The sequence below is a fragment of the Salmo salar genome, chromosome 09 (assembly GCF_965601325.2).
Source record: "Salmo salar chromosome 09, fSalSal1, whole genome shotgun sequence".
Taxonomy (NCBI): domain Eukaryota; kingdom Metazoa; phylum Chordata; class Actinopteri; order Salmoniformes; family Salmonidae; genus Salmo; species Salmo salar.
In genome coordinates, this window is record NC_138299.1 from 79,678,231 (window position 1) to 79,687,675 (window position 9,445).

A 9,445-nucleotide genomic window follows, 5' to 3' on the forward strand; every position below is an offset into this window, starting at 1 on the left:
TGTTGGAGAGGCTTCCATTATAGAAAATGTTCTGTGTTCTATTAGACAGGTAACTCTTTATCCACAATATAGCAGGGGGTGCAAAGCCATTACACCATTTATTCCAGCAGCAGCCTATGTTCGATAATGTCAAAAGCTGCACTGAAGTCCAACAAAACAGCCCCCACATTTTGTTATTATCAATTTCTCTCAGCCAATAATCAGTCATTTGTGTCCGCTATTATCTTAATTTTCCATCCAAGTCGTCAGACCCCAGTGGTTTGTCATTGTTGACAGACAACAACAAAAAAATGTCACCTCTTCCACACTCACTTTACGGAATTCAAAATTACAATGCTTGTCTTTCATAGTTTGGTCAGTTATACTTGGATGTGTAGTGTTGGCATTTGTTGCTGGCATGTCATGCCTAAATTTGCTAATCTTGCCAATGAAAACATCTATAAATTATTTGGCAATATCAGTGGGTTTTGTGATGAATGAATGATGGATTCAATGAATGATTCAATGAATGATGGAGCTGAGTTTGCCTTTTTTGCCCAGAATTTCATTTAAGGTGTTCCAAAGCTTTTTATTATCATTCTTTATGTCATTTATCTTTGTTTCATAGTATAGCTTCTTCTTCTTTCTATTCAGTTTAGTCATGTGATATCTCAATTTGCCAATCGGTTGTGCTGCCAGACTTATTTGCCATACCTTTGCCACATCCTTCTCAACCATAACATTTTTCAATTCCTCATGAATCCAAGGGGATTTGACAGTTTTTACAGTCATTTTCTTAATGGGTGCATGCTTATTAGTAACTGGAATAAGCAACTTCATAAATGTGTCAAGTGCCCCGTCTGGTTGCTCCTCATTGCACCACAGAGCAGTAAATATTATTTACATCATTAACAAAATAATCAGTACAAAACGTATTGTATGACCTCTTATGCACTATATAAGGCCCAACCTTTGGAAATTTGATTTTCCCATATGTGACTGGTTTCAGGAAACTAGGCATATGTCACGGGTCACCACTTCACAGGAGAGCGGTTTGAACGTAAACTTTTTTTTAGCAGAATTATTTTTTGGGGGGCAGAAATGCCTTCTTGAACATGTGAACTTTCATGTGCCTTAATAACAAACTTGAATGCCACCTGTAAATACAAATAAAATGGTTAAATTATGAGTCTAGTTGGTTTAGCCACAGAAAAATACAGCAACCGCGATTGGATGAGATAATGAGTGGGCTGGACATGCCGAGAGATGAGTTTGGATTGGTCTGCCATATAGCACGCTTCTGTCTATTGAGCTGGTCAGTATGTCTAGGTAATCCTGTCTAACACAGCTTTTTTTGTTTTATGTATCGCGTAGTAAAACTGCATAAGTGTTGCTCTCCACTTTCTGGACGACCGAGTTTTGAAATCAGTGGAATTCGAGTATGATAGCTAAGGAGATGGAGAAAAAACCTTTCTCTGGATTACATCTTCAAACTAAAGGCAACCATGGCATCTGACAGGAGACGCGTTCATCCATGATGTATATGCGTAAGATAGTCTAGCTAGCTCCATATTACACGTTTCTAATTTGGACAGAAAGTGGTTTAATTTCAAGCTAAAGTGTACTGTTAGCTAGCTAACATTAGCTGGCTGGCTCGCTAGCTAACATTAAGTGTATGATCTTATTATTCGTATCTCCGATCCATTTGCTTGGCTAGTTATAGCCTAATGTTAGCTAGCTAACATTGAACCTGGTTGGTTAACTCCCTGCAGATTCATGCAGGGTAGTAATGTCATGAGTTGGGATTATGGTTCATTGTTTACCTAGCTAGCTAGCTAGCTAGCTACATGTCTTAACAAAAAACTCCACTATGCAAGTAACCATTTCGGGTGTGTTCGTAAATTCAGTCTGGCCATGTCATGGATCCTTCCGGAATTTTCATCATGCACACCTGTCCCCTATTCCCACTGATTAGTATTTGTATAGATGTGCCCTTTGGTTTCCATGGTCTTGTCGATTATTGTTACAATGTCCATTAGTGCGTGGGAGTACCTGTGCTGTGTGTTTTGGGCTTTCGTGACCTTGTGGATTGCGCAGATGATTACGGGTCTCGTCCCGTGTGTTAATCATTGTGCACGTGTGTATTTATTTGAGGTACTCCTCGCTCTTTTGTTTGAGTTTCAGCCCTGTGTTTTTGTTACGTGCTTGTTTGGTCTTCGTCCCCGTGCCCTTACACGGCACGCCATAATTTGAGGTATAATTTTAAAAAAACTATTACGGATTCCTGCGCATGTCCCCCGAATCTTTGTTAGCAACGTGACAATCTACTTCGATTTCAGAGCACTCTCGTCTGAGTGTGCCAGAGCACAGAATAACTCATGAATTTACGAATGCTCAACACCCGTTGAATATGGCCGGTGTCAGTAAATGCTGGAAAAAAAGTCAAATTAAATTGTTGCTAGCAGCACAGTTACAGTCCCCAACGCTCTGGATAACATGAAAACAGCCTAACCAGCTCTAGTAAAAGGGTCAGAGTGGGGTGTTCTCTCATTTGTGTGTGGAAGTAGCTAGCAAGCTAGCCAATGTTAGCAATAAGCTTAGGTGCTTGGCTGCCGTTGTGAGGTCAGAACGTTTGGATCAACCGTACTCATCGGCCAGAGGGTCCAGTTTGTGCTCTGAACGCTCCGAGAGCGAAACGCCCTGAATTTACGAACGGACAATCTGACAGCACAGTTGCAGTCACTAACGCTAGGGATAACATAACATTCTAACCAGCTCTGCTAGGGTGAGTAATGTTCAGTGAGCTGTTCTCTCATTGGTATCTGGAAGTAGCTAGCAAGTTAGCTTGTGTGCTTGACTGCGTTTGTTAGTACAGAACGCTCGGATCAACTCTTAAAGAGATGGGTGGGGATAAAGCTTAACAGCGTGTGAACGATGCTGAATGGGTGTAGACAAAGACAGGCTTTCTAGTAGTAGTAGTACCAAAACATTCAAAGGCCATTTTCTTAAAAGTGAGTTTTCAAGTTTATCAACTTTCAAAGCAGAATTACTTTCCCATTGTTCCTCAACTGTAGAGTAAGATATGCAATTTTGTAGCTCTGAGCCTCTACTTTTATCCATGTAAAAAGCACAATTTCAAATGTTGCTACTTAAATAAGACCGATTTGAGCCGGTCGGTCACATATATGGCTACTATATTGTGATCACTATATCCTATGGATTTGGATACTGCTTTAAAGCACATTTTTGTTGCATTAGTAAAGATGTGATACATGTTGATGATTCATTTCCTGTGCTGTTTGTAACTACCCTGGTAGGTTGACTGACAACCTGAACCAGGTTGCAGGCACTAGTCACAAATTGACGATTTTTCTTGAGTGGGCAGCTTGATGAAAGCCAGTCAATATTGAAATCACCCAGAAAATATACCTCTCTGTTGACATCACATACATTATCAAACAAAATGGCAAGATGGTCCGACAGACATGGCAGCTCTGCTTCTAGCTCCAAAGCAACTTTGCAGTATTTCGTTTTTTTTTGTGTGTTATTTGTTACATTATTAGGCCATAACATTTTTTGTGTTATTTCATACAGCCGGAAATAACTTTTAGATATCAAAGCGACGGTAACTCACCAGTATTACGACCAGGAATACAACATTCCCGAATTGGATCCTTTATTCGTACCCCACAGGGCAATTGAACTTATCCCAGAGGCTGCTCAAAGAAGCCGCCAGCGGAGAAGAGGTATTCAGAGTGGACTTCTAGTCTAACTCAGGAGGCGTGCACACCATCCACCGCTTCAGAGTATTTTACCCAATAATGTTCAGTCTCTGGATTTTAAAGTAGACAAGCTCAGGAAGAGGATCTCCTTCTGGAGAGACCTCATGGATTGTAACATACTTTGTTTTACGGAATCATGGCTTTCTCTGGATATACTGTTCCCATTCATACAGCCAGCAGGGTTCTCAGTCCATTGTGCAGACAGGAATAAAAAACTGTCCGGGAAGCAGAAATGCGGTGGTGTATGTTTCATGATTAACTTCTCATGGTGTGATTGTGTTAACGTACAGAAACTCAAGTCCTTTTGTTCACCCGTACTAGAATACCTCAAAATCAAATGCTGACTGTATTGCCTCCCAAGAGTATTCTCTTTGGTCATAGTCACAGCCGTGTATATTCCCTCTCAAGCCGATACCACGACGGCACTCAAGGAACTAGACTGGACTTTTTTCCATCTACGTAACATTGCAAAAATCAGAAACTTTCTGTCCAAAAATGACGCAGAAAAATTAATCCAGGCTTTTGTTACTTCTAGGCTGGACTACTGCAATGCTCTACTTTCCGGCTACCCGGATAAAGCACTAAACAAACTTCAGTTAGTGCTAAATACGGCTGCTAGAATCCTGACTAGAACCCAAAAATTTGATCATGTTACTCCAGTGCTAGCCTCCCTACACTGGCTTCCTGTTAAGGCAAGGGCTGATTTCAAGGTTTTACTGCTAACCTACAAAGCATTACATGGGCTTGCTCCTACCTATCTTTCCGATTTGGTCCTGCCGTACATACCTACACGTACGCTACGGTCACAAGACGCAGGCCTCCTAATTGTCCCTAGAATTTCTAAGCAAACGGCTGGAGGTAGGGCTTTCTCCTATAGAGCTCCATTTTTATGGAATGGTCTGCCTACCAATGTGAGAGACGCAGACTCAGTCTCAACCTTTAAGTCTTTACTGAAGACTTATCTCTTCAGTAGGTCCTATGAGTAAGTATAGTCTGGCCCAGGAGTGTGAAGGTGAACGGAAAGGCTGGAGCAACGAACCGCCCTTGCTGTCTCTGCCTTGCCGGTTCCCCTCTTTCCACTGGGATTCTCTGCCTCTAACCCTATTACAGGGGCTGAGTCACTGGCTTACTGGTGTTCTTCCATGCCGTCCATGGGAGGGGTGCGTCACTTGAGTGGGTTGAGTCACTGACGGTTGTGCCATGGCGGAGATCGTTGTGGGCTATACTCGGCCTTGTCTTAGGACGGTAAGTTGGTGGTTGGAGACATCCCTCTAGTGGTGTGGGGGCTGTGCTTTGGCAAAGTGGGTGGGGTTATATCCTGCCTGTTTGGCCCTGTCCGGGGGTATCATCGGATGGGGCCACAGTGTCTTCTGATCCCTCCTGTCTCAGCCTCCAGTATTTATGCTGCAGTAGTTTATGTGTCGGGGGGCTAGGGTCAGTCTGTTACATCTGGAGTATTTCTCTTGTCTTATCCGGTGTCCTGTGTGTATTTAAATATGCTCTCTCTAATTCTCTCTTTCTCTCTTTCTGTCTTTTTCTCGGAGGACCTGAGCCCTAGGACCATGCCTCAGGACTACCTGGCATGATGACTCCTTGCTGTCCCCAGTCCACCTGGCCGTGCTGCTGCTCCAGTTTCAACTGTTCTGCCTGCGGCTATGGAACCCTGACCTGTTCACCGGACATGCTTGTTGCACCCTCGACAACTACTATGATTATTATTATTTGACCATGCTGGTCATTTATGAACATTTTAACATCTTGACCATGTTCTGTTATAATATCCACCCTGCACAGCCAGGAGAGGACTGGCCACCCCTCATAGCCTGGTTCCTCTCTAGGTTTATTCCTAGGTTTTTGACCTTTCTAGGGAGTTTTTTCCTAGGGAGTTTTTCCTAGCCACCGTGCTTCTTTCACATGCATTGCTTGCTGTTTGGGGTTTTAGGCTGGGTTTCTGTACAGCACTTTGAGATATCAGCTGATGTACAAAGGGCTATATAAATAAATTTGATTTGATGGCTTTGTGCAAACTGGAAACCACAAATCCTGAGGCCACATTTATTGTAGCTGGGGATTTTAACAAAGCAAATTTGAGGAAAATGCTACCGAAGTTCTATCAACACATTAATTGTAGTACTTGGGCTGCTAAAACACTCAACCACTGTTATTACCCCTTCTGGGATGCCTATAAGGCCCTCCCTTGCCCTCCCTTGTGCAAATCAGATCACGACGACTCCCTTCCTATAGGCAGAAACTCAAACAGGAAGTACCTGTGCTAAGGTCTATTCAACGCTGGTTTGACCAATCGGAATCCATGCTTCAAGATTGTTTTGATCACGCAGACTGGGATATGTTCCGGGTAGCCTCTGAGAATAACACTGACGTATACACGGACACTGTGACTGAGTTCATCAGGAAGTGTATAGGGGATGTTGTTCCCACTGTGACTATTTAAACCTACCCAAACCAGAAACCGTGGATAGATGGCAGCTTTCACGCAAAACTGAAAGCTCAATCCACCGCATTTAACCATGGCAAGGTGACTGGGAATAGGGTTGAATACAAACAGTGTAGTTATTCTGTTCATAAAGCAATCGGGCAAAACATCAGTACAGAGACAAAGTGGAGTCGCAATTCAACGGCTCAGACACGAGACGTATGTGGTAGGGTCTACAGACAATAACGGATTACAAAGGGAAAAATCAGCCACGTAGCGGACACAGACGTCTTGCTCCCTGACAAGTTAATACCTTCTTTGTCCGCTTTGTGGATAACACAGTGCCACCGACGCAGCTCGCTCCCAAGGACTGTGGGCTCTCATTCTCCGTGGCTGACGTGAGTAAGACATTTAAGTGTGTTAACCCTCGCAAGACTGCCGGTCCAAACTGTATCCCTAGAATCATCCTCTGAGCATGTGCAAACCAGCTGGCTGGAGTGTTTACGGACATATTCAATCTCTCCCTATCCCAGTCTGCTGTCCCCACTTGCTTCAAGATGTTCACCATTGTTCCTAAACCGAAGAAAGCAAACGAAACTGAACTAAATGACTATCGCCCCATAGCACTCACTTCGGCCATCATGAAGTGCTTTGAGAGGCTAGTTAAGGAACATATCACCTCTACCTTACCTGACACCCTAGACCCACTTCAATTTGCATACCGCCCCAATAGATCCACAGATGATGCAATCGCCATCACACTGCACGTTGCCCTATCCCATCTGGACAAGAGGAATACCTATGTAAGAATGCTGTTCAAGGACTATAGCTCAGCCTTCAACACCAGAGCACCGTCCAAGCGCATCATTAAGCTCGGGGCCCTGGGTTTGAACCCTGCCCTGTGCAACTGGGTCCTGACGGGCCATACCCAGGTGGTGAAGGTAGGAAACAACACCTCCACTTTGCTGATCCTCAACACAGGGGCCCCACAAGGGTGCGTGCTCAGCCCCCTCCTGTACTCCCTGTTCACCCATGACTGCGTGGCCACACACGCATCCAACTCAATCATCAAGTTTGGAGATGACTCAACAGTATTAGGCCTGAATGTCAACAATGACGGGACAGCCTACAGGGAGGAGGTGAGGGCCCTGGGAGGGTGGTGGCAGGAAAATAACCTCTCACTCAACGTCAACAAAACAAAGGAGCTGATCGTGGACTTTAGGAAACAGCAGAGGGAGCACGCCCCTATCCACATCAACAGGACCGCAGTGGAGAAGGTGAAAAGCTTCAAGTTCCTCGGGATACACATCACTGACAATCTGAAATGGTTCACTCACACAGACAGTGTGGTGAAGTATGCGCAACAGTGCCTCTTCAACCTCACGAGGCTGAAGAAATTTGTCTTGGCCCTTAAGACCCTCACACATTTACAGATGCACAACTTTTACAGAGGCACAATTGAGAGCATCCTGTCGGGCTGTATCACCACCTAGTACAGAAACTGCACTGCCTGCAACTGCAGGGCTCTCCAGAGGGTGGTGCTGTCTGCACACTGTTTGCCCTCCAGGACACCTACAGCACTGATGTCACAGGAAGGTCAAAAAAATTATCAAGGACACGGCATGTTCACCGCGCTACCATCCAGAAGGCGATGTCAGTACTGGTGCATCAATTCTGGGATGAGAGACTTAAAAACAGCTTCTATCTAAAGGCTATCAGACTGTTAAATAGCCATCACTAGCCGGCTACCACCCAGTTATTCAACCATGCACCTTAAAGGCTGCTGTCGAATATACATAGACATGGAATCACCTGTCACTTTAATAATGAAACACTAGTCACTTTAATAATGTTTACATACTGCTTTACTCATTTCATATCTATTTACTGTATTTGATTCTCCTGTATTTTAGTCAATGCCACTCCGACATTGCTCATCCCAATATTTACATGCACCAACGGTCAAAAGCTTTAGAACACCTACTCATTCAAGGGTTATTCTTAATTTGTTTAAATTTTCTACATTGTAGAATATTAGTGAAGACATCAAACACATATGGAATCATGTAGTAACCAAAAAAGTGTTAAACAAATTAAATATGTTATATTTGAGATTCTTCAAAATCGCCACCCTTTGCCTTGATGACAGCTTTGCACACTCTTGGCATTCTCTTAACCAGCTTCATGAGGTAGTCACCTGGAATGCATTTCAATTAACATGTATGCCTTCTAAAAGGTTAATTTGTGGAATTTCTTTCCTTCTTTATGTGTTTCAGCCAATCAGTTGTGTGACAAGGTTTTGGGTGGGGGGGGGGGGGGGGGTGTATACAAAAGATAACCCTATTTGGTGAAAGACCAAGTCCATATTGTGGCAAGAACAGCTCAAATAAGTAGAGAAACGACAGTCCATCATTACTGTAAGACAAGAAGGTCAGTCAATATGGAACATTTCAAGAACTTTGAACGTTTCTTCAAGTGCAGTCACAAAAACCATCTAACTGTACCATGAAACTGGCTCTCATGAGGACCACCGCAGGAATGGAAGACCCAGAGTTACCTCTGCTGCAGAGGATAAGTTCATTAGAGTTAACCCGCCTCAGAAATTGCAGCCCAAATAAATGCTTCACAGAGATCAAGTAACAGACACATTTCAACATCAACTGTTCAGAGGAGACTGTGTGATTCAGGCCTTAATGGTCGATTTGCTGTAAAGAAACCACTACTAAAGGACACCAATAAGAAGACGAAACTTGCCTGGGCCAAGAAACACGAGCAATGGACATTAGACCGGTGGAAATTTGTCCTTTGTTCTGGAGTCCAAATTGGAGATTTTCGGTTACAACTGCCTTGTCTTTGTGAACCGCGGTGTAGGTGAACGGATGATCTCTGCATGTGTATTTCCCAATGTAAAGCATGGAGGAGGAGGTGTTATGGTATGGGGGTCCTTTGCTGGTGACACTATGATATATTTATAATTCAAGGCACACTTAACCAGCATTGCTACCACAGTATTCTGCAGTGCTATCCCATCTGGTTTGGTTTTAGTGGGACTATCATTTGTTTTTCAACAGGACAATGACCAAATGACAAAGACCAAAACACCTCCAGGCTGTGTAAGGGCTATTTTACCAAGAAGGAGTGTGATATAGAGCTGCTTCAGATCACCTGGCCACCACAATCCCCCGACCTCAACCAAATTGAGATGGTTTGGGATGAGTCGGACCACAGATTGAAGGAAAAGAACCCAACA